At 37.3% G+C, this 19,601-nt stretch overlaps 1 protein-coding gene across 8 annotated transcripts in view; it reads right to left on the reverse strand.

The window, feature by feature from the left end:
- Window positions 1–19,601, reverse strand: part of LOC116631059 (claudin-12) — a 136,736-nt gene that overhangs the window by 39,290 nt on the left and 77,845 nt on the right. Inside the window, exon 8 of one of the 8 annotated variants that reach the window (XM_032402212.1) lies at window positions 10,367–10,481. The exons of the other annotated variants lie outside the window; for them this stretch is intronic. The gene's annotated coding sequence lies outside the window, so the exon portion shown is untranslated. Of the gene's footprint in view, window positions 1–10,366; window positions 10,482–19,601 lie in introns of those variants that run through there. 8 annotated transcript variants of the gene reach the window in all.

The following is a 19,601-nucleotide window of genomic DNA, read 5'->3' on the forward strand; positions in this document are numbered from 1 at the left end:
CATTCATGATAAAAAAAAAAAAACTCTTTCAGAAAACTAGGTATAGAAGGAAGGTACCTCAATATATTAAAGGCCATTCATGTCAAGCCCTCAGCTAACATCATGTTCAACAATGATAAGCTGAAAGCTTTTCCTCTAAGATCGGGAACAACACAAGGATGTCCACTTTTGCCACTTTTATTCACCATACTACTAGAAGTCCTAGGCAGAGCCATCAAGCAAAAAGGAGGAAAGAAGGGGGTACATGGGTGACTCAGTTGGTTAAGTACCTGCCTTTGGTTCAGGACATGATCCCAGGGTCCTGCTCCCCACTCAGCAGGGTGTCTGCTTCTCCCTCTCTCTCTGCCGCTCCCCTGCTCATGTTCTCTCTTGCTTGCTCTCTCTCTCAAATAAATAAATCTTAAAAAACTTTTTAAAAAGGTGAAAGCAAGGAAAGAAAGAAAGAAAGAAAGAAAGAAAGAAAGAAAGAAAGAAAGAGCATCCAAATTGGAAAGGAAGAAGTAAATTGTCTCTATTTGTAGATGACATGATATTATATATAGAAAATCCTAAAGACTCCACCAAAAACTGTTAGAACTAATAAATGAATTCAGTAAAGTTGCAGGACACAAAATCAATATATAAAAATCAGTTTTGCATTTCTACATACAAATAAACTATTAGAAAGAAAATTTCAGAAAACAATCCTATTGACAACTGTATCATAAAGAATAAAATACCTATGATTTAACCAAGGAGGTGAAAAGACTTACAGAATAAAAACTATAAAAAAATGATGAAAGAAATTGAAGATACAAATAAACTGAAAACTACTCCAAGTTCATGGATTGGAAGAATTAATACTGTTAAAATGCTTGTACTACCCAAAGCAATATACAGATTCAATGCAATTCCTGTCAAAATTCCATTGACATTTTTCACCAAAATAGAACAAACAATCCTAAAATTTGTGTGGAACCACAAAAGAATAGCCAAATCAATCTTGAGAAAGCACAAAGCTGAAGGCATCACACTTCCTGATTTCAACCTATATTACAAGCTGTAGTAATCAAAACACTATGATACTGGCATAAAAACAGGCACACAGATCAATGGAACAGAATAGAGAGCCCAAAAATAAATCCACACATATATGGCCAATTAATTTATGACAAAGTAGCCAAGAATATACAGTGGGGAATGGACAGTTTCTTCAATAAATGGTGTTGGGAAAACTGGACAGCCACATGCAAAGGATAAAAGTGGACCCCTATCTTACACCATTCATAAAAATAAATTTAAAATGGATTAAAGATCTGAATGTATGACCTGAAACCATAAAACTCCTAGAAGAAAACATAGGGGGTAAGCTCCTTGATTTTGGTCTTGGTGATGATTTTTTTTAATTTGACACCAAAAGCAAAGGCAACAAAAGAAAAACAAAAAAGTGGAACCACGTTAAACTAAAAAGATTCTGAACAGCAAAAGAAATCATCAACAAAAAGAAAATGCAACCTGCAGAATGGGATAACATAATTGTAAATCATATATCCAATAATATATGTATTGGATATATGATCCATATATCCAATAATATATGTAAATCATATATCCATATGTCAATTATATCTCAATAAATCATATATCTAAAATATATAAAGAACTCATACAACTCAATAGCAAAATATGAACAATCCAATAATAAATGAGCTGAAGAACTCAATACACTTTTTTCCCAAAGAAGACATACAATGGCCAACAGGTAAATGCAAAGGTGTTCAAATTACAAATTACCAGGGATACACAAATCAAAACCACAGTGAACCACCACCTCACGCCTGTTAACATGACTATTATCCAAAAGATAGGAGATAACAAGGGTGTGGAGAAAAGGGGAATCCTTATGCACTGTTACTAGGAAAGTAAATGTGCACCTGCTATGGAAAACAGTACGAAGGGTCCTCAAAAAATTAAAAGCAGAACTATCATATGATCCAGCAATTCCACTTCTGGGTATTTCTTCAAAGAAATGAAGTCACTCTGTCAAAGAGATATCTGCACCCCTGTGTTCATAGCAGCATTATTTACAATAGCCAAGACATGGAAGCAACCTAAGTGACAGATGAATAGATAAAGAAAATGCAGTGTGAACATATATATACACACACACACACACACAGACACACACACACACAATGCAGCACTATCCAACCATAAAAGAGAAGGAAATCCTGCCACTTGCAACAACATGGATGGACCTTAAGGGCATTATGTTAAGTGAAGTCAGACTGACAATGACAAATTCTGTATGATCTCACTTATATGAAGAATCTAAAAAACTGAACTCACAGGTACAGAGAACAGATTGGTGGTTCCCAGAATCGGGAAGTGGAAAGTGGGTAAAATAGGTGAAGGCAGTCAAAAGGTAGAAACTTGCAGTTATAAAATAAGTAAGTTCTGGAGATGTAATATAAAGCACAGTGACTGTAGTTAACAACACTATATTCCATATTTGAAAGTTGCTAAGAGAGTAGACCTTAAAAGTTTTCATCACAAGAAAAAAACTCTAACTATGTGAGGTGATGGATGTTAATTGAATTTATTGTGGCAACTGTTTTGCAATATGTACATATATCAAATCATTACGTTGTATACTAACACTAAATGTAATACGAGGTCATATGTCAATTATATCTCAATAAGACTGAGGGAAAAACAAAAAAAAATGAAGGAGGTAAAGGGAGAGGAATATGGGGAAAGAAGAAAAAAGCCTCTTGTTGGGTTATAAGATTCTGACAATGCTTTGTTATCATAAAGTTACACAAAATTTTATCCTTGTTATTGCATAAGTTAATAATAATAATTAAATTGATTCATTTTCTTGCCAAGGAGAAGTATGGCAAAATTATGTTCTTGATTAAGGGATCTGAGGGTCAGTATTTTTATAAAAGTTAGCAAAATGTTATGTTTAAAAATGTATATATATATACACACATTATTATATACATTTATATGTAAATATGTATATATCAAATGACATATACCACGTAACACTTCAAAAAGTATATACTAAATAGAATACTGTAATCATCTCCTAACATCGTACTTAATGTGGCTCAATGTCATAGAACATTGTAAGTGGTTCTTTCTCCTGAAGCAATCTAGCCTTTCTTTTTCCCTTAGTACAAACCAAATGTGCAAGATTGTAGAATGATGAGGGCTCTTTTGGAGAAACTTTGCCAGGCATCTTTGAGGAGACAATTGGAGAGAATGAGAGACATTTGATTAAGCATTTTGAAACATGGATGTTTTGTTCTTCTGCCCTCTTTTCATACCAAAAAAAAAAAAAAAAAAATCATACTGGCAATTGCAGATGTTTATAAACACTCAATCTTTTTTTTTTGGTTGCAATTATCTTTTCAAATGAAATAACCTCCATCTACAACAGTAAGTTTATGCAAGAGGATATGAAAATATCCTTTTAGCTAGAATCTGTATCCACAGCGTATGATATCCAGGGCATTATATAATATTCTTATATGCAGTGTTGTTATTGAAATTATTCTGAACAACCTATAATGCTTTGTACATAGTAGGGTCTCAAATGTTGTTAGGATTAAAAATTCAACATAAATTCATTTCTAAATATAGAACCTGATTCCTCATGGAATTTGATTTTCAGATGACTAGAAGACTGCCCTTAATGTATTAATCGTATGTGCTTTGGGAATTTCACAATGATGAACAAAGAAAACATTTGAGCTGGAAGTCACTGGAAGTGTTTGAACCAAATAAAAGGGTAATAAAAAGTAAACCTATCCTTAACTTTATAACCAAGCATGGATTTTTCTGGTTTACTGTTGCACAGTTGAGAAAGCATTTCCTCCAGAATTGTTCAGTTTCATTGACAGAAGTATTTTTCTAACACAATAACCTCTTTCTTGTGTGATTTTAGACAAACTTAAAGGAAATTTTTTAGCTATAATCTCAGAGAGAAGCAGTTTTCTTTTTTTTTTAAATGATTTATTTATTTATTTTTGAGGGGGGGGGCAAAGAGAGAGGGAGGGGAATCTCAAGCAGACTCCCTGTTGAGTGCAGAGCCCAAGGGGCTCAATCTCACAACCCCGAGATCATGACCTGAGCCAAAATTAAGAGTCTGACACTTAACTGACTAACCACCCAGGTGTCCCAGAGAAGCAGCTTCCTATGAGACAAAAACTATGTCTTTTCAAGCTTAGCTCCACTTCTTAAAGCCAAATGATCCTAGGCAATTCATTCTACTGTGTCAAGCTTGTTTTTCAAGTTCCTTAACTATACAATTGGGGCACTCTTACCTGTCTGTCTCAAATGATTCATTAGAAAATGAGAAAAACCACCCTTTTCTTGAAGAAATCTGTCAAGATCACAAGTAATTCAGGGTCAGACTAGGTCTCCAAGTCTAAAATTTGGTCTCTTCTTCCAAGCATAACATCAATCTCACGACATAAGACAAAGAAGTTTGGACAATTAGTATGAAATTGCAGTTGGCAACTGGTATTAAGTTGATCTTTTTTTTTAAGATTTTATTTTATTTATCTTGAGAGAGAGAGAGCACGTGCACACACACTGGGGGTGGGGCAGAGGGGGAGGGAGAGGGAGAGAATCTCAAGCAGACTCCACGCTGAGCACGGAGTCCAAAGGGGGCTCAATCTCACGACCCTGAGATCATGACCTGAGCGGAAACCAAGAGTCGGAGGCTTAACAGATTGAGCCACCCAGGTGCCCCTAAATTGATCTTTTTTGATCCCTCCTCAGATTGTAGCTTCCGAAGTTGAAAACTACCCCAAGTTCTGGTTAGAATGGTGATTCTCTCTGAATCTAGGCGCCTTTCCCTCTTTCCTAAAATTTGCTTCACTCCTTTTGTCCAAAGCTGACATTTCCTAGAGCCATCTTGACTCAGCATTACCTATGCAAATCAAGAGGTTTCTGAAACTCCACAAAGCCAAGAAGATGTCTCCTCAGTAAGAATCACACAGGATGGTACAAAAGGGAAAGTAAGGGAGTAAGGTTTTTGGCCTAGAATAGAGCCTTAGGAAGAATTAATCAGAGTCCGTTTTAATTTATATGCTCTTCACTTTAAATCCCAATGTGGATATAATGAGCTCAGAATTATAAATGAAAATCATTTAAAACCTCAGAGCTTCATGGGCTGCCAGTACTTCCAAATGATTGCATTCTTTCAAAGCAGTCACCATGAAAAACACAAAGCTTTTTTCAACTGCTGCAACCATTTTGGATTTTTCTTTACAAATGGCTATCATAGGGCGCCTGGGTGGCTCAGTTGGTTGGGCGACTGCCTTCGGCTCAGGTCATGATCCTGGAGTCCCTGGATCGGGTCCCACATCGGGCTCCCTGCTCGGCAGGGAATCTGCTTCTCCCTCTGACCCTCCCCCTCTCATGTGCTCTCTCTCATTCTCTCTCTCTCAAATAAATAAATAAAATCTTTAAAAAACAAATGGCTATCATAGTTGGTCCGCCCCCCACTTTTTCCTCCCTGCTTTTTCATTTTTTTCCTTTCCTGTGCATATAAGTTCTTTATAGTCTAAACCTGACTTTGACCAAAAATGGGTTATCTGCAACAATCTGTTACCTGTTCATCACATATGGCTCTGAATGCCTTTCTGCCTTTCAAAAACAAATTCTTTGTTCCCATTCTCAGCCATCCTCAAAGAATGATGACCTGCCACTACTAAAGATGTATTTTAAATGTTTTGCAGGTTTTTAAGGACATTTCAAAGGAAGAGGTCCAAAGACATTTTAAGTAATATCAGCAGCACTGGAAACAAGTGAATAATTTCTAATGGTACATACTCTTATGGGAGAAAATTAATTTTGGTACTTAATTTTAGTGTTTGTTAAGAAATGAGTAAAAAAGGGGCACCTGGGTGGCTCAGCCATTAAGCGTCTGCCTTCAGCTCAGGTCATGATCCCAGGGTCCTGGGATCGAGCCCCGCATCCAGCTCCCTGCTCCGCGGGAAGCCTGCTTCTCCCTCTTCCACTCCCCCTGCTTGTGTTCCTGCTCTCGCTAACTCTCTCTCTGTCAAATAAATAAATAAAAGCTTTTTTTTAAAAAAAAAAAATCTGTTTCAAAAAAAAAATGAGTAAGAAAAAAGATCCGTCAAAGTAAATTTTTGTTATGCTTTATATATGGATAAACACTATGCATGCACATGTATGTACATAAACTTAAAATCTCTTGCATATTTTTAAAAGAAGAGTTAGAATTGAAAGCCAGCAGCAACAGAAAAGCCAGCATGTAAAATGCCATGGGAGGGCATACCTGCTGAGAAAATATAAATGTAAGAGATCTGACAGACTTCCTTCATAATTTTACCCAAGGAAGCAGTAATAGGAATAAAAATACCATTAAAAAAAAAAAAAAAGCAATAGCACTTCAATATTTTGAACACATTTAAAGGCTCTGGTTCCATAGTCAACCTGTCAGGAATCTAAAAACCTTTAAGAACCCTTTGTTTTTTCTTTTTTTTTTTTTTAAAGATTTTATTTATTTATTTGACAGAGAGAGACACAGCGAGAGAGGGAACACAAGCAGGGGGAGTAGAAGAGGGAGAGAAGCAGGCTCCCCGCCAAGCAGGGAGCCCGATGCGGGGCTTGATCCCAGGACCCTGAGATCATGACCTGAGCTGAAGGCAGACGCTTAACGACTGAGCTACCCAGGCGCCCCCCCTTTATTTTTTCAATAATCAATTTCAATATGCATTTTATTCCATGATTTTGCTTGTTTGTTTTAATTAGTGAAGTGTTTGGGATAAGTTTTAACTTTATCAACTTTAAATTTTATGTCTTATTGATATACTTGTAAAGACCGCATTTACATTTTATCTAGGTGTTTCATTTGTTATGTACTGCTGAAAATTCAGTAATCACAAATGCAAAAACCTTTTACTCCTATAGCACACACACAGGGTCTTTTCAATAATTCAAAGAGCTTTCTACAATGATGAAGTCATACTGATGAACTCAATAGGAAAATTCTAATACTATTACATATAACTTAAATAATTCACTGTTAGAAGCCAGGCGTAATAGAGCAAAAAAAAAAAATAATAATAAATTCTAAGTGCTCAAAATATTTTGCTTTTTCTTATGCCAAGGCATATTTCTTAAATCATAGTGACGATTTTTCCTCTCTTTTGTTGGAGTACATGACAGCTACTCATATACTGGGGCAGGTGCCAGAGATAAATGCGTCCCTATTAAAGTCAAGAATGTCAGCATTCTGTGTTCAATGATGGGTAGCCCTCTATCATTTTTGCATAAGATCTCTCCTGGGAAACCTATCACCAGACCTTATTACTACACTATCAACTTACTCTCATCTCAAATTGTTATTCTTCAAAGACAGCCAGCTGAGTTGCACTTTACTTTTTTAGATTCCCTAATAGGTGATGAAAGAAAAAAGTCAAACAGAGCACAAGAGAACAACGTTATTCATAATTTCATTTAACACCAAACAAATCCAAAATCACTAATTCTTTAAATATAGTATTTTATGATACATTGATAATTATTCAATCTGATCATATAAAGTAAGTAAGAAAAAAATTGAAAAAAGTCAGTAAATAATTTTTTAAAATATAGAATTATAGTAGATTCTAGAATGAATTAATTAGGGCCATTAATGAAGAAATTAATTGAAAATTCTACTACAATTACAATAAAATAAATAAAGCATGGCTTAATACTTTTTATTTCCTTTGGTATTTATTTATAGAAGTCTTTTTTCAGGTGGTTATAAATCAAGAGCCATACTCAGGTTGTGTGATTAAAGGATGATTTTTTTTCACAATTTATTGGAGGTGACATGACATTCTACAGAAAATAACAGTCCATACTGAATTGTTTTTGAAGTGAGAAATGAAATTGAAATTTGTTATGGTGAAAGAAGAGAAAGATGAAACTCTCCCAAAGACATCAATTAATGAGATTTTGAAAAGTTTGTGAAAACAGCCATATGTAGAGAATTAACACAAAATGGATATATTTTTAACATTTTGAAAGTTAGTATGCTTTGGAGATATCAATCTTTCTAATAAAAAAGATATATTTAAACCTGGCAAATGGTAATCTTATAAACAGGAAAACAAGTACTCCTGGTTATTTTTCAAAATTTTTCTACACCTTTACCTAGAATTATGAGAATAAAGCTTCAGCCTGTAACAAGTTTAATAAAACTTGCATTTTCTGGGCCCCATCTGTCTGCTATCTTAGTACCAGCACTGCGTTTACAACTGAAGAATGAGGCTGATTGGGTTCGCATTGCATATATAAGCCCCGAGAAAGCTACTGAAAAACATATTACCAAAAAAACCCATAAAGGCAAACTGAGAGTTCTGTAGGACTATGTATTCTTTTCACAGTGAGGTTCAGTATTCACCCTAAGGTGTGTGTGTGTGTGTGTGTGTGTGTGTGTGTGTAACAATGGAGTATTACTCAGCCATAAGAAAGAAGAAAATCTTGCTATTTGCAGCTATGTGGGTGAACATGGAAGATACTATGCTAAGTGAAATTAACCTGCCAGAGAAGTACCAACTACTATATTATCTCACTTATAAGTGGGCTCTGAAAAAAAAAAAAGGCCAAATGCCCAGAAACAGAGAATAAAGTGGTGGTTACCAGGCTAGCAGGTGGAGGAAATGGAGAGAAAATGGTCAAAGGGTGCAAGCTTTTAGTCATAAGATGAATAAATTCTGGAGATGTGATGAGTGATGGTGAGTATAGTTAATAATATTGTATTTCATACTTGAACTTTGCGATGAGAGTAGTCTTAAACATTCTTATCACACACACAAAGGTAACTATGTGAGGTGATAGATGTATTAACTAAACTGATTGTGGTAATAATTTTACAATGTATATGTATGTCAAATTGTCACTTTAAATATATATGATTTTACCTGTCAATTATACCTCAGTAAAGCTGAGGAGAAAATAAAATAAGGACAAAGTCCAGGAAATGAGCTGAAGTGGAAAGACATTACCTGAGGCAGACAGGAGAGAGCCTTGATTGACTAGATGGTCTATCACTTCATGGGGAAAAAGACAGAGGAAGTTCTTGGGTTTTGGTGGAACAAGACAAATTACTTATTTCTATATTGCTGCTTCAGTTCTTCAACCAAAGTCAAATTTTCTGCCAAACATAGAAATCAATCTTTGATCCAGTGCAAGATCTGTCTTGCTGGATGTTATGGCCACCTCAACTTAGACAAATTTGGTTTCTCCTAGCTCTAGTAATTCCAGTCTTGATATCTTGGGCAGGGGGGCGGGGGGAGTCTAAATATATAGAATCAAGCTTTATTCATCCTCATTATGACAATGGATCATTTTCTTCACAATTTTTGGTATCAGATGATCCTCCCTCCCCTGTCAAATTTAACTAAAGCCACATTAGTTTTATATCAAAGTACGGCAAATAGCAACAATATCAAATATAAGTTTATGCTTCATCTTCCAAATTTTGCCTAAAAGGCAGAAGCTAAAAAAAAGTTGGTGAAACACACTTATTAATTAATGTATCAAAACATTACTGAATTTTAATGAAGAAACTACCTGGTATTGGTAGTCTGGCATAATTTTGCTCCATTAAAAAAATCCTCTAGTATTTTCCTTAAATTAAGAGTTTCCTTAAATTAAGAGGTTAAGAGTCTTCACCTCTTTTAAAGTATCTACAGCATTAAAAATATGTTGTCATTGGGCGCCTGGGTGGCTCAGTTGGTTAAGCAACTGCCTTCGGCTCAGGTCATGATCCTGGAGTCCCTGGATCGAGTCCCGCATCAGGCTCCCTGCTCGGCGGGGAGTCTGCTTCTTCCTCTGACCCTCCCCCCTCTCATGTGCTCACTCTCTCTCATTCTCTCTCTCTCAAATAAATAAATAAAATCTTTAAAAAAAAAAAAATGTTGTCATTAATCCACCCAAAGTGTCATCAACACAGATACTAATGATACCAAATATTACCTCAGATTTGCTATTCCAGGGAAGATTTTGAATAGTGGAGCAGGGTTTTTTTGGTAATAATAAATATAAACAAAATTAGAATTCGAGTGTTTATTGTCTGGTAACACTGATTAGAAAACAACAATGTCATACGTAATCTTGGGTGTAGCCTCTAATCCCTATGCCATATTTAAATTTACATGTTGGATGTTTGAACATGCTATATTTATACCACTTTATGTTCCAAGGAAAGAACATTAAGATTGTAAAACTAGCTAGGAAGGAGATTATTCAGAAGTTTTTAAAAAGTTTTTAAATTCACCATAAAATCTTGTCTCAAGAGCTTTTTCAACCCTTATGATCTCAAATTACTGAACAAGTCATAATGTAAAAGTAATGAAATACTCTACAAAAATGTTCAATAGAATTTAAAATTTTAACTTAAGGGAATTTGAAAGTTCAATCATTTTCAAAGAGGCTGTAAGGATGATTAAAATCCTGAAGGAAGCCTGAAAGAAAAAGGACACAGTCATTATTGAAAATGTAATACAATGTAAACTCTCAGGTTTCATGTTTAGACTAGAAAGCTTAAATTCAAGGCCTTTACACCAATTTTCACAGAAACGTAATGCTTTCCAACTCATGGTCCATCCACTGAAAAGCTGTGCATGGCGAATAATGACTATCAACTCAAGTTAGTCACACACACGGGGGTAAATTGGAAATGAAAAGCCTTCAGTTACCAAAACTAACATAAATGATTTATTTCCTTCTGCTGACATGAAAGGAAAAGAGTTGAATGTTCGTGAAGGATAGCATTTATGCACCCTGCCCGAAGGTCAGCGAGCTCACTCAGCACATATATTCCCCGAAAAGGTTCAACTTCTCAGAAAAGAAACCATCTCTTCCAAAAGGTCACCACGTCAGGTTGACTTTTTGTCTGCTCCGAGAAAGAGCCCATCAAAGTTGGCTACTGTAAGGCCGTCGCTGTGCTATATATAGCATGATGCCCTCCCAAAGAGAAGCTTCTCATACGCACCAATCAGCTCCTCTTCAGACTATTTCTTGCCTTCTCTGACACCATTCTTAGTCACAATCCTGTGACTTTGCTCTTCCATCTCAAATACCTACTCCCCTACATTTAACATAGGCTTATTAAACCCAGCTGAGAATCACACCCTCTCAGTCAAGTCTAGTGCAACCCAAACTCCTTCTAATGGCCTATAAATGCCCACACTATCCGATCCTTGCTCACTCCAGCCAGGCTGAACTTCAGTTTCTCCAAAACGCCAATCTCTGTCTCATCCCAGTCTCCACCTGGTAATGTTCCTTCCCCCTACCTTGCTCCTGGCTAACTCCCTATCATATTTTGGTCTTTGCTTAAACCCTACTCCCTCAAGGAGGCCCTTCCTATTTATCTCAAGCAGGTTCCCCACCTCGCCGCCCCCCCTCAAATTTCAGTCCCATCTTTTCTTCCAAGCAACAGAATTATATTCCTTTGCTCCTCATTTTTTTTGTATCTACGCTGGGATCATTGTCTTTCTTTCTTTTCCTAGCTTTACTGAGATATAATCGACATACAACGTTGTGTAAATTTAAGGTGTGCAGTGTGTTGACTTGGTCCTTATATATTGCAAAATGATTACCACCAGAGCCTTAGCTAACACCTCCATCAGCTCACATAATTAGCATTTCTTTTTTGTGTGAGAACATTTTAGTTCTACTCTCTTAGCAACTTTCAAGTATATAATACAGTATTATTAGCTATAATCACCATGCCATATATTAGATCCTCAGAATTTCTTCATTTCTTTTTTTTTTAAAGATTTTATTTATTTATTTGAGAGAGAGAGAGAAAATGCACGTGTGAGCGTGAGCAGGGCGTGGGGTGGGGTGGGGGCAAAGGGAAAGGGATTCTAAGAGGAAAGGTAACATCTGCTGAAGGGAGACCAGGAAAATTTGGTGACATTAAGGTGAGATTTGAAAAAAAGAGTTTTGATAAATGAGTACCAGGAATTGGTGTAAGAGGCCCTTATCAGAAAGAAAATAGAACAAAGATACAAGGAAAAGATATAATAAGTGTGCACAGGAGATAGAGATAGTAGAGTTTTTACATGTTGTCCCATCTCTTGAGCCCAAATAGGGAAAGCCCTTGCCTTATCACCGAGAATTTATCTGTTGTCAAAAAAGGCATGAAAATATAATTAAGATTTTAAGATAATAATCACTTTGGACCTATTCTCTAAGTGTTTGGTTATCTCCCCACTTCATTATCTATTTCTGGTGGTTATTCTCTCAGCAACTGGATTTTAAGTTTTTTGAGGGCAGGCACCATGTCTTACACTTTTGTCAGAGGGGTTGAAAATAGCAGTGGACACGAGGAAAAGTCAGAGAGGGCTAGAGAGCAGCTGGGCACTACACACAAGTGACAGCAATGGTTTGGTGATAAAATAGCGCCCTTGCCGTCAAGGGGTTTATATTCTGACACAGGGATGAAATGATTGGTATAGTCTTACAACACAGTAAATATGTTAGAAGAAATACAAGAGGCTATAGAGCACTAGAATTCTGCAAAGCAAATCATTTTAAAATTAATTCTAGTAGGTATTTAAATTATAATGGTATTTTCCAAGAGTGTTTATGGACAACCTTTTCAAGACCTTTTCAAGACTGAGAACAGTAAGGGGCGCCTGGGTGGCTCAGTTGGTTAAGCGACTGCCTTCGGCTCAGGTCATGATCCTGGAGTCCCAGGATCGAGTCCCGCATCGGGCTCCCTGCTCGGCAGGGAGTCTGCTTCTCCCTCTGACCCTCCCCCTCTCATGCTCTCTCATTCTCTCTCTCAAATAAATAAAAAAAAAAAAAGACTGAGAACAGTAAATTTTAGGGATGAAAGGCACAGCATAGGGAACAGAGTCAATGGTCCTGTAATAGCCTTGTATGATGACAGACGGAGGCTGCCCTTTTGGTGAGCACAGCATAATGTATAGAGTCATCAAATCACTGCGTGGTACACCTGAAACTAATAGCACATTGCTTGTCAACTATACTTCAATACAAAATGTTTTAGGGGCGCCTGGGTGGCTCAGTTGGTTGGGCGGCTGCCTTCGGCTCAGGTCATGATCTTGGATCAAGGCCCGCACCTGCTCAGTGGGGAGTCTGCTTCTCCCTCCCCTCTGCTGCTCCTCTGGCTTGTGCTCTCTCACTTGCACTCTCTCTCTCAAATAAATAAATAAAATCTTTAAAAAATTTTTAAAAAAATGTTTTAATTAAGAAAAAATAAAATGAATCAATCTATTCTGTATTGGGGTTATTAAAAAATAAAATTAACCTAGTGAGTCATTAAAAAAGACAGCAAATTTCTTTGATAAGGAGTCCTTATAAAATAGAAGTTTCTCTACATCAGTTATTCACATAGAACAGTGGAGAGTCTCATCTAAAACTTTATTAATGTGGTTACCATAAATTCCCCTCAGTGAATAATTCAACTCAGCGTTTGCTCTTTATGTTCCCCGCCTGTGGTTTTCTATAATCAAAGTCCTTGACTGGAGAAATTTAAATAACCTTTTTTCATCTTACAGTAAAAAGCAATTACCTTCAATTCCCTTTACATAGTCCCACCATACTCCCAGTAGAACATTTATCTAAAGTCCCAAACAACTAAATACACACAGACACACACAGGCACACGTACACACTTCACACTTGCATTAAGTAGTTAAAAGCTGAGTTGAAGGTGTGCAGTCATTCTCCCTTATATATTCTGCTGAATGCACATAATTTTTTTTTTCATTTCATTTATTCACTCTAGAAAGCCCAACATCCAGCTTCATTTTACAAGTCCTAGCACTGGAAAACTGGGCTACAAAATCATGAAGAGTCATTTGCTTTTTTAATTTTTTTTAGTTGATGTGTATGATAAATGGGGTTCTGAGAACCATAGAAATTTAGAGTTTTCACAATACCTTAGAAAGCATCTAATCAAGAGAAGACCGACTTAGAAACAGTATTCCCTACCCCTTTCAGAGTGGAGATATTGCTAATAGATCTCAGTGTTCTTTCCCACTGAGCCTGCGCATTGCTCAGATTCTACATGATGCTCCAGGCAACCTGTATCCTGTCAGATAAACCATTTATTGTGCATGGCCCTTCCCATAGGACAGAAAATGTATCCTGAAATTTAAGGCACTTTAGAAAGCTATAATCTATTTTCAGCTACCATAGTGCCTAGTACTTAGCAAAGTGCTATTCAGTATCCTGAAACATCTTAATAGTATAAAAACATGACTGCAGTTTACAAAACAGACTATGTGTATGGAGACCTCTTGCCTGTGGCATGTGTGTGGTGCTTCTGACTGCCCTTATTCTACACCTTAGCATTACTACCTCCTGGTTTGCTCACTGTGTGAGTTGCTCCTCCATCTTCTTGCCACATCCTAGATTAAGGCCGTCCTAAAGGAGCCATCCTTGACCTTCTGTTCTTCTCTTGACACACACCACAGTATTTTCACCCACACCCGTGGCTACATATACACTGTTTCCTCATTTAGGTCTCCAGCTCAAATTTCCTCCATGCCACACCCATGCTCCCAACTCTCTGTCCTTTTTTTTTTTTAAGTTTTATTTATTTAAGTAATCTCTACACCCAACGTGGGGCTCGAACTCACGACCCTGAGATCAAGAGTTGCGGGCTCCTCCGACTGAGCGAGGCAGATGCTCTCTGCAACCATGCTCTCAACTCTGGAGTGTCTACGTGCATTAGAAACTTGCTATTACCACAAATTCAACATAAAAACTTCCTCCTTCTAACCAAAACTCACATATAATCTGTGCTTTTTCACTTTCGTGACCTTTATTGCACATTCTGCTTCCTCTTCCAAACATTCTCCCCCTAACAAGCTCCAATCTCTGCCGGTAGATATGCTGCCCACCCTCAAACTCAGCTGAGATGCAACAATGGCCACCATGTAGTACTACTTGATCCTGAAAACACAGGTTCTCTAGACTTTAACTCATCTCTCAGGTACCTATGGACCCCCATTATGGAACCTACTATATTTTATACTATAGAAACTTATACTTATCTCAAGGTCTTATCTTCCTTAAAAGATTTTAAAGTGTCTCAAGTTACCCTCTAAGGTTCCTTTACATGTTCCCAAGTGCCTACAGAACTATAGTGACATTATAGGCTTATAATATGCAATAATAGAACCCTTTATTGAGTACTTACTAGGTGCCAGGTACTATAAAAAAGTGCTTTACATACAGTATTTAAGTTACTTCTCACACAACTTTCATACTTTTATTATTTCCCTTTTAGATAGGAAGACTTAGTATTTAAATAATTTGCTCAGTATTAACTAGCTAACAGGTGATGGGCAGAGAACAGAACCCAGGAGCTTGCTGGTTTGGGGATTGGACTCTTTCTACTTGATGGTGGTATGTTGTCTGGCTCTTTTCCCTGCTCAAGAGCCAGCATTTGTTGATTATATATTATATTTCAGGAGCTTTCCTACATTATTCCTAAGCTTCTTTGCAAAATGATTATTATTATTCCTATATGCATAAAGAAATCAAAGCTCAGAGATGTTAAGCTATTTACCTTAGATCTCACAGCTAATAAATTCCAGATGCAACTTTCAAACCTGACTGCTTAACTCCCCTGCCCCCACCAACCAAAAAAAGCACTTGTCATATTTTAGGAGGAGTCCCTTAAGAAAAAAAAAAAATACTACTGCCTTTCTGATTATAATAATAATTATTATTTTATTAGTCACAGGGTTTCATTTATGTGGTTCTATTTCATTTAGATACCTTTTGATAGAACCATCACTGTATACATTTATAGAAAAAATGTTACTCCTGCGTTACATTTTGTCAACTTTTTTCTTTACATATTGACTACACAATCTTACATAATCCTATAAATAACTTGTCCAAAAAAAAAGCTTGTTCTTCCAAGAATTTGATGGAGTTTTACATTAAGATGATCTTGATATCAGAAAGATAAGTTATTGGTAGAAAATGATTGTTTATGTAAATAACACTAGGTCAGGAACATGCTGAGGGATCTATATTTAGTACTGTCTTTATTAATTTCTCCAGATCATTATGTTTTGCCTGGTGCTTCTACTGCATTCAGCTTGGAAGGTCAAGATAAAATACTACACCTAAAGAAATAAGTGGGTACTGATATAAATGCCAAAATGAATCTGAACTAAATGCCATGCACAGAGAGAAGAGAGGGAAAAGGAAATATGCAGTATCAGAATTAACCATTAGATTTTAAAGGAATACAAGAATATAATTTTGAAAAGGAATAATTAGGGGATGGTGATTTTACGAGAAATTGCCTGACTTATTTATGAGAAAACAATACTCAATACCAAATTAACATGCATGCAGTAACTACCAAGATAATTAAAAGATACTTAAAATACAGATATTATTTAATGTTACATGACTTGAATGTCATTATTCAATTTTGCCAATGCTACTATTCGATTGGGAAAATCCTATTGGTTTTGAAGGGGGAAAATGCAGGTGAATGTTGAAAATTAATAAAAACAAAATCATCCCAAGCAAAGAAATAACTCCAAAAAAGTATCCGTCGTTATAAAAGTACTAGTTTCTAGAGCTCCCGGAGGATTCTTTTTTTTTTTTTTTTAAAGATTTTATTTATTTATTTGACAGAGAGAGACACAGCAAGAGAGGGAACACAAGCAGGGGGAGTGGGAGAGGGAGAAGCAGGCTCCCCGCTGAGCAGGGAGCCCAATGCGGGGCTTGATCCCAGGACCCTGGGATCATGACCTGAGCCGAAGGCAGATGCTTAACGACTGAGCCACCCAGGCGCCCCTCCTGGAGGATTCTGAGTAAAACTAGACACACTTGCAGTGCATTACAAATGTGTAATTACCATTTAAATGGAGGGAGAAAAACTGGTGAGTGAAAGGAGAAAAAGGCATTTTCTTACAGCCAACCAGACGCTGGCATTTCAGGCAATGATCATCTAATCTACAGAGTCAGGTTAACAAAGCTATTGTCATTCTGCCACTCACCCTCAGCCTTTTAACTGCCCTCTCCTCCACCAGAAGGACACCCAGGTTAAGACTTTCTCCTTGATTATCAGTCACAATTTGCTCATTAGGCTCTGGTATGCCTAATACGTAATTCAACAGCATATGTTTCCCAGAAGACAGCTAAGAGACATAAAGCCTTCTCCTCATTCTCCTTTTTAATTACTTGGGCACCGAAATTATAAGAGTGAATGAAATTTTGAAGCAAATCTCTACTGGCTGTACAATTGTGATTGTTAGGATCATCTCTTCTCCCCTACAGCCCAACAAAGGCTTTCCTTAATAACATCCCTGTTTGTGGATTTGGCTGGGTGGCTACTTAGATGTGAAAAATACTGCCTTATTGCAAAAAGGCACTGAACATCATTTTCAAATGAGTTTAAAATGTGTCACATAGATTTCAAAACTCTGGAAAAGTACCAAATGTGTTTTTATCAGATAGCTGCATAATAAAGTATAGGAGGGTAAAAGATTTGTCAAAAATCACACAAATTAAGTGGAAAGATCCCTTCCCTGTCACGTGTATTCCTGAAGTCTAATCTATTCCTTTGGGTTGCTGCTACATTTCTTATCGATGAGATTAGTTACTTCTTATGATGCGTTTGTTGAAACCCATTTGGATTTATCAGGGTGGCACATGTTGGTTGGATTAATCATTGCTTCTATCTCAAAAACTGATTATTTCCAAAGTAAGCATATAAATGTGAAGCATGAAGAACTTAGGAAATCATGAAGTGAAAGGCTGTGCATAATCAAGCGTGTGACAGAAGGGATGGGGTTATGAGTTACATGTGGCTACTTTATTCTAGCTTTCTCTTTGTATCTTCCTTTGGCTATTTTATTTGGTATCTTTAAAAAAACTGTCACAGTGGTGCATGGGTGGTTCAGTCATTTAAGCATCTGACTCTTGATTTTTGGCTCAGGTCATGATCTCATCTCAGGGTTGTGAAATAGAGCCCCTGTTGGTCTCCACGTTAAGCGTGGAGCCCGCTAAAGATTCTCTCTCCCTCTCCCACTTCTCCTGCTAGGGTGCACACTGTCTCTCTCTCTCTCTAAAAAAAAAAAAATATATATATATATATATATATAGTCACAAATCAGTGTAACAAGTTAGTCAAACACAGCCATTCAGCGGTCTTTTTTTGTCATCTAAACCAGGGGTCCACAAACGATGACTCAGACCAAATCTGGCCCTCTGCATGTTTTTGTAAATAAAGTTTTATTGGGACATAGTTATGTACATTCATTTATGTATTGTCTATGGCTGATTTTGCACAATGACAGCAAAGCTGAGTAGAAGATAAGACCCCAAAAGCCTAAAATATTTACTATCTGGCCCTTTATAGAAAATGTTTGCTAGTCTGTCTTCTAAACTGTTGCATCTCTCAATGTTCTAGAAGGAGATTATACTCTCTGGCCACAATCTACTCCCCCAGTTTCTGTCCCTTTAGATCTGTTTGCTTCTACTTCCTCAAGACATCCCATTTTTCTTTTTTTTCTTTTTTTTTTTTTAAAGATTTTATTTATTTATTTGAGAGAGAGAGAGAGCACATGAGAGGGGGGAGGGTCAGAGGGAGAAGCAGACTCCCTGCTGAGCAGGGAGCCCGATGCGGGACTCGATCCCGGGACTCCAGGATCATGACCTGAGCCGAAGGCAGTCGTTTAACCAACTGAGCCACCCAGGCGCCCGACATCCCATTTTTCAATTACCTTCTTTTTCGAGTAAACCTACCATCATCAGTTTACGTATCTTTCCCTTCTCAGTCACTATCACAACTAATCCCATTCCAAAATTTATTTAACCTGAAAATAAAGCTGGTCACATTGACCCAATCTCTGCATTGGGTCAAATCATCCTCCCCATCATCACCATCATCAATTCAATAACAATGGAAAGATAGAATTAAAAGAAATGTAAATATTTACTTAGGTTGTATAGAAAGCATTTAAGTGGTGAAGGAGGATTGTGCCCTTAATGAGCAGTAGAACACTTCAAAGTCCTGTCTTCCCAGCATCACTATTCTTAGTATTCCCCCAAACCAATGACAACTGCTGTGGTAGATGCTACTGTGCGCTGCCCAGCCCACCCTTCCAGGATCAGGCACTCATTCTTCCAGCTGCCAGGCTCTTTTTGGAATTGCCTTCAAAGGGAGTCGCTTCACTCCACATTAAGCCTCCTTTTATTTATTTATTTATTTTTTAAAGATTTTATTTATTTATCTGACAGAGAGAGAGACAGCGAGAGAGGGAACACAAGCAGGGGGAGTGGGAGAGGGAGAAGCAGGCTTCCCGCTGAGCAGGGAGCCCGATGCGGGGCTCGATCCCAGGACCCCGGGACCATGACCTGAGCCGAAGGCAGACACTTAATGGCTGAGGCACCCAGGTGCCCCTAAGCCTCCTTTTAGAGAGCATCCCACATCTAAGGATGGTTGATTTGGGGTTTGGGCTCCTGTGCCTCAATTAGGGACACCATCCAGGTTCCAGAGCTCACCTTAAGATTGTCCCAGGTAGTGACCGTATGACGATTCAACTCTTCCCCCTGCCCAAGTCTGTTTA

The sequence above is a fragment of the Phoca vitulina genome, unplaced genomic scaffold, assembly GCF_004348235.1.
Source record: "Phoca vitulina isolate PV1807 unplaced genomic scaffold, GSC_HSeal_1.0 scaffold4, whole genome shotgun sequence".
In the NCBI taxonomy this organism is placed as follows: Eukaryota; Metazoa; Chordata; class Mammalia; order Carnivora; family Phocidae; genus Phoca; species Phoca vitulina.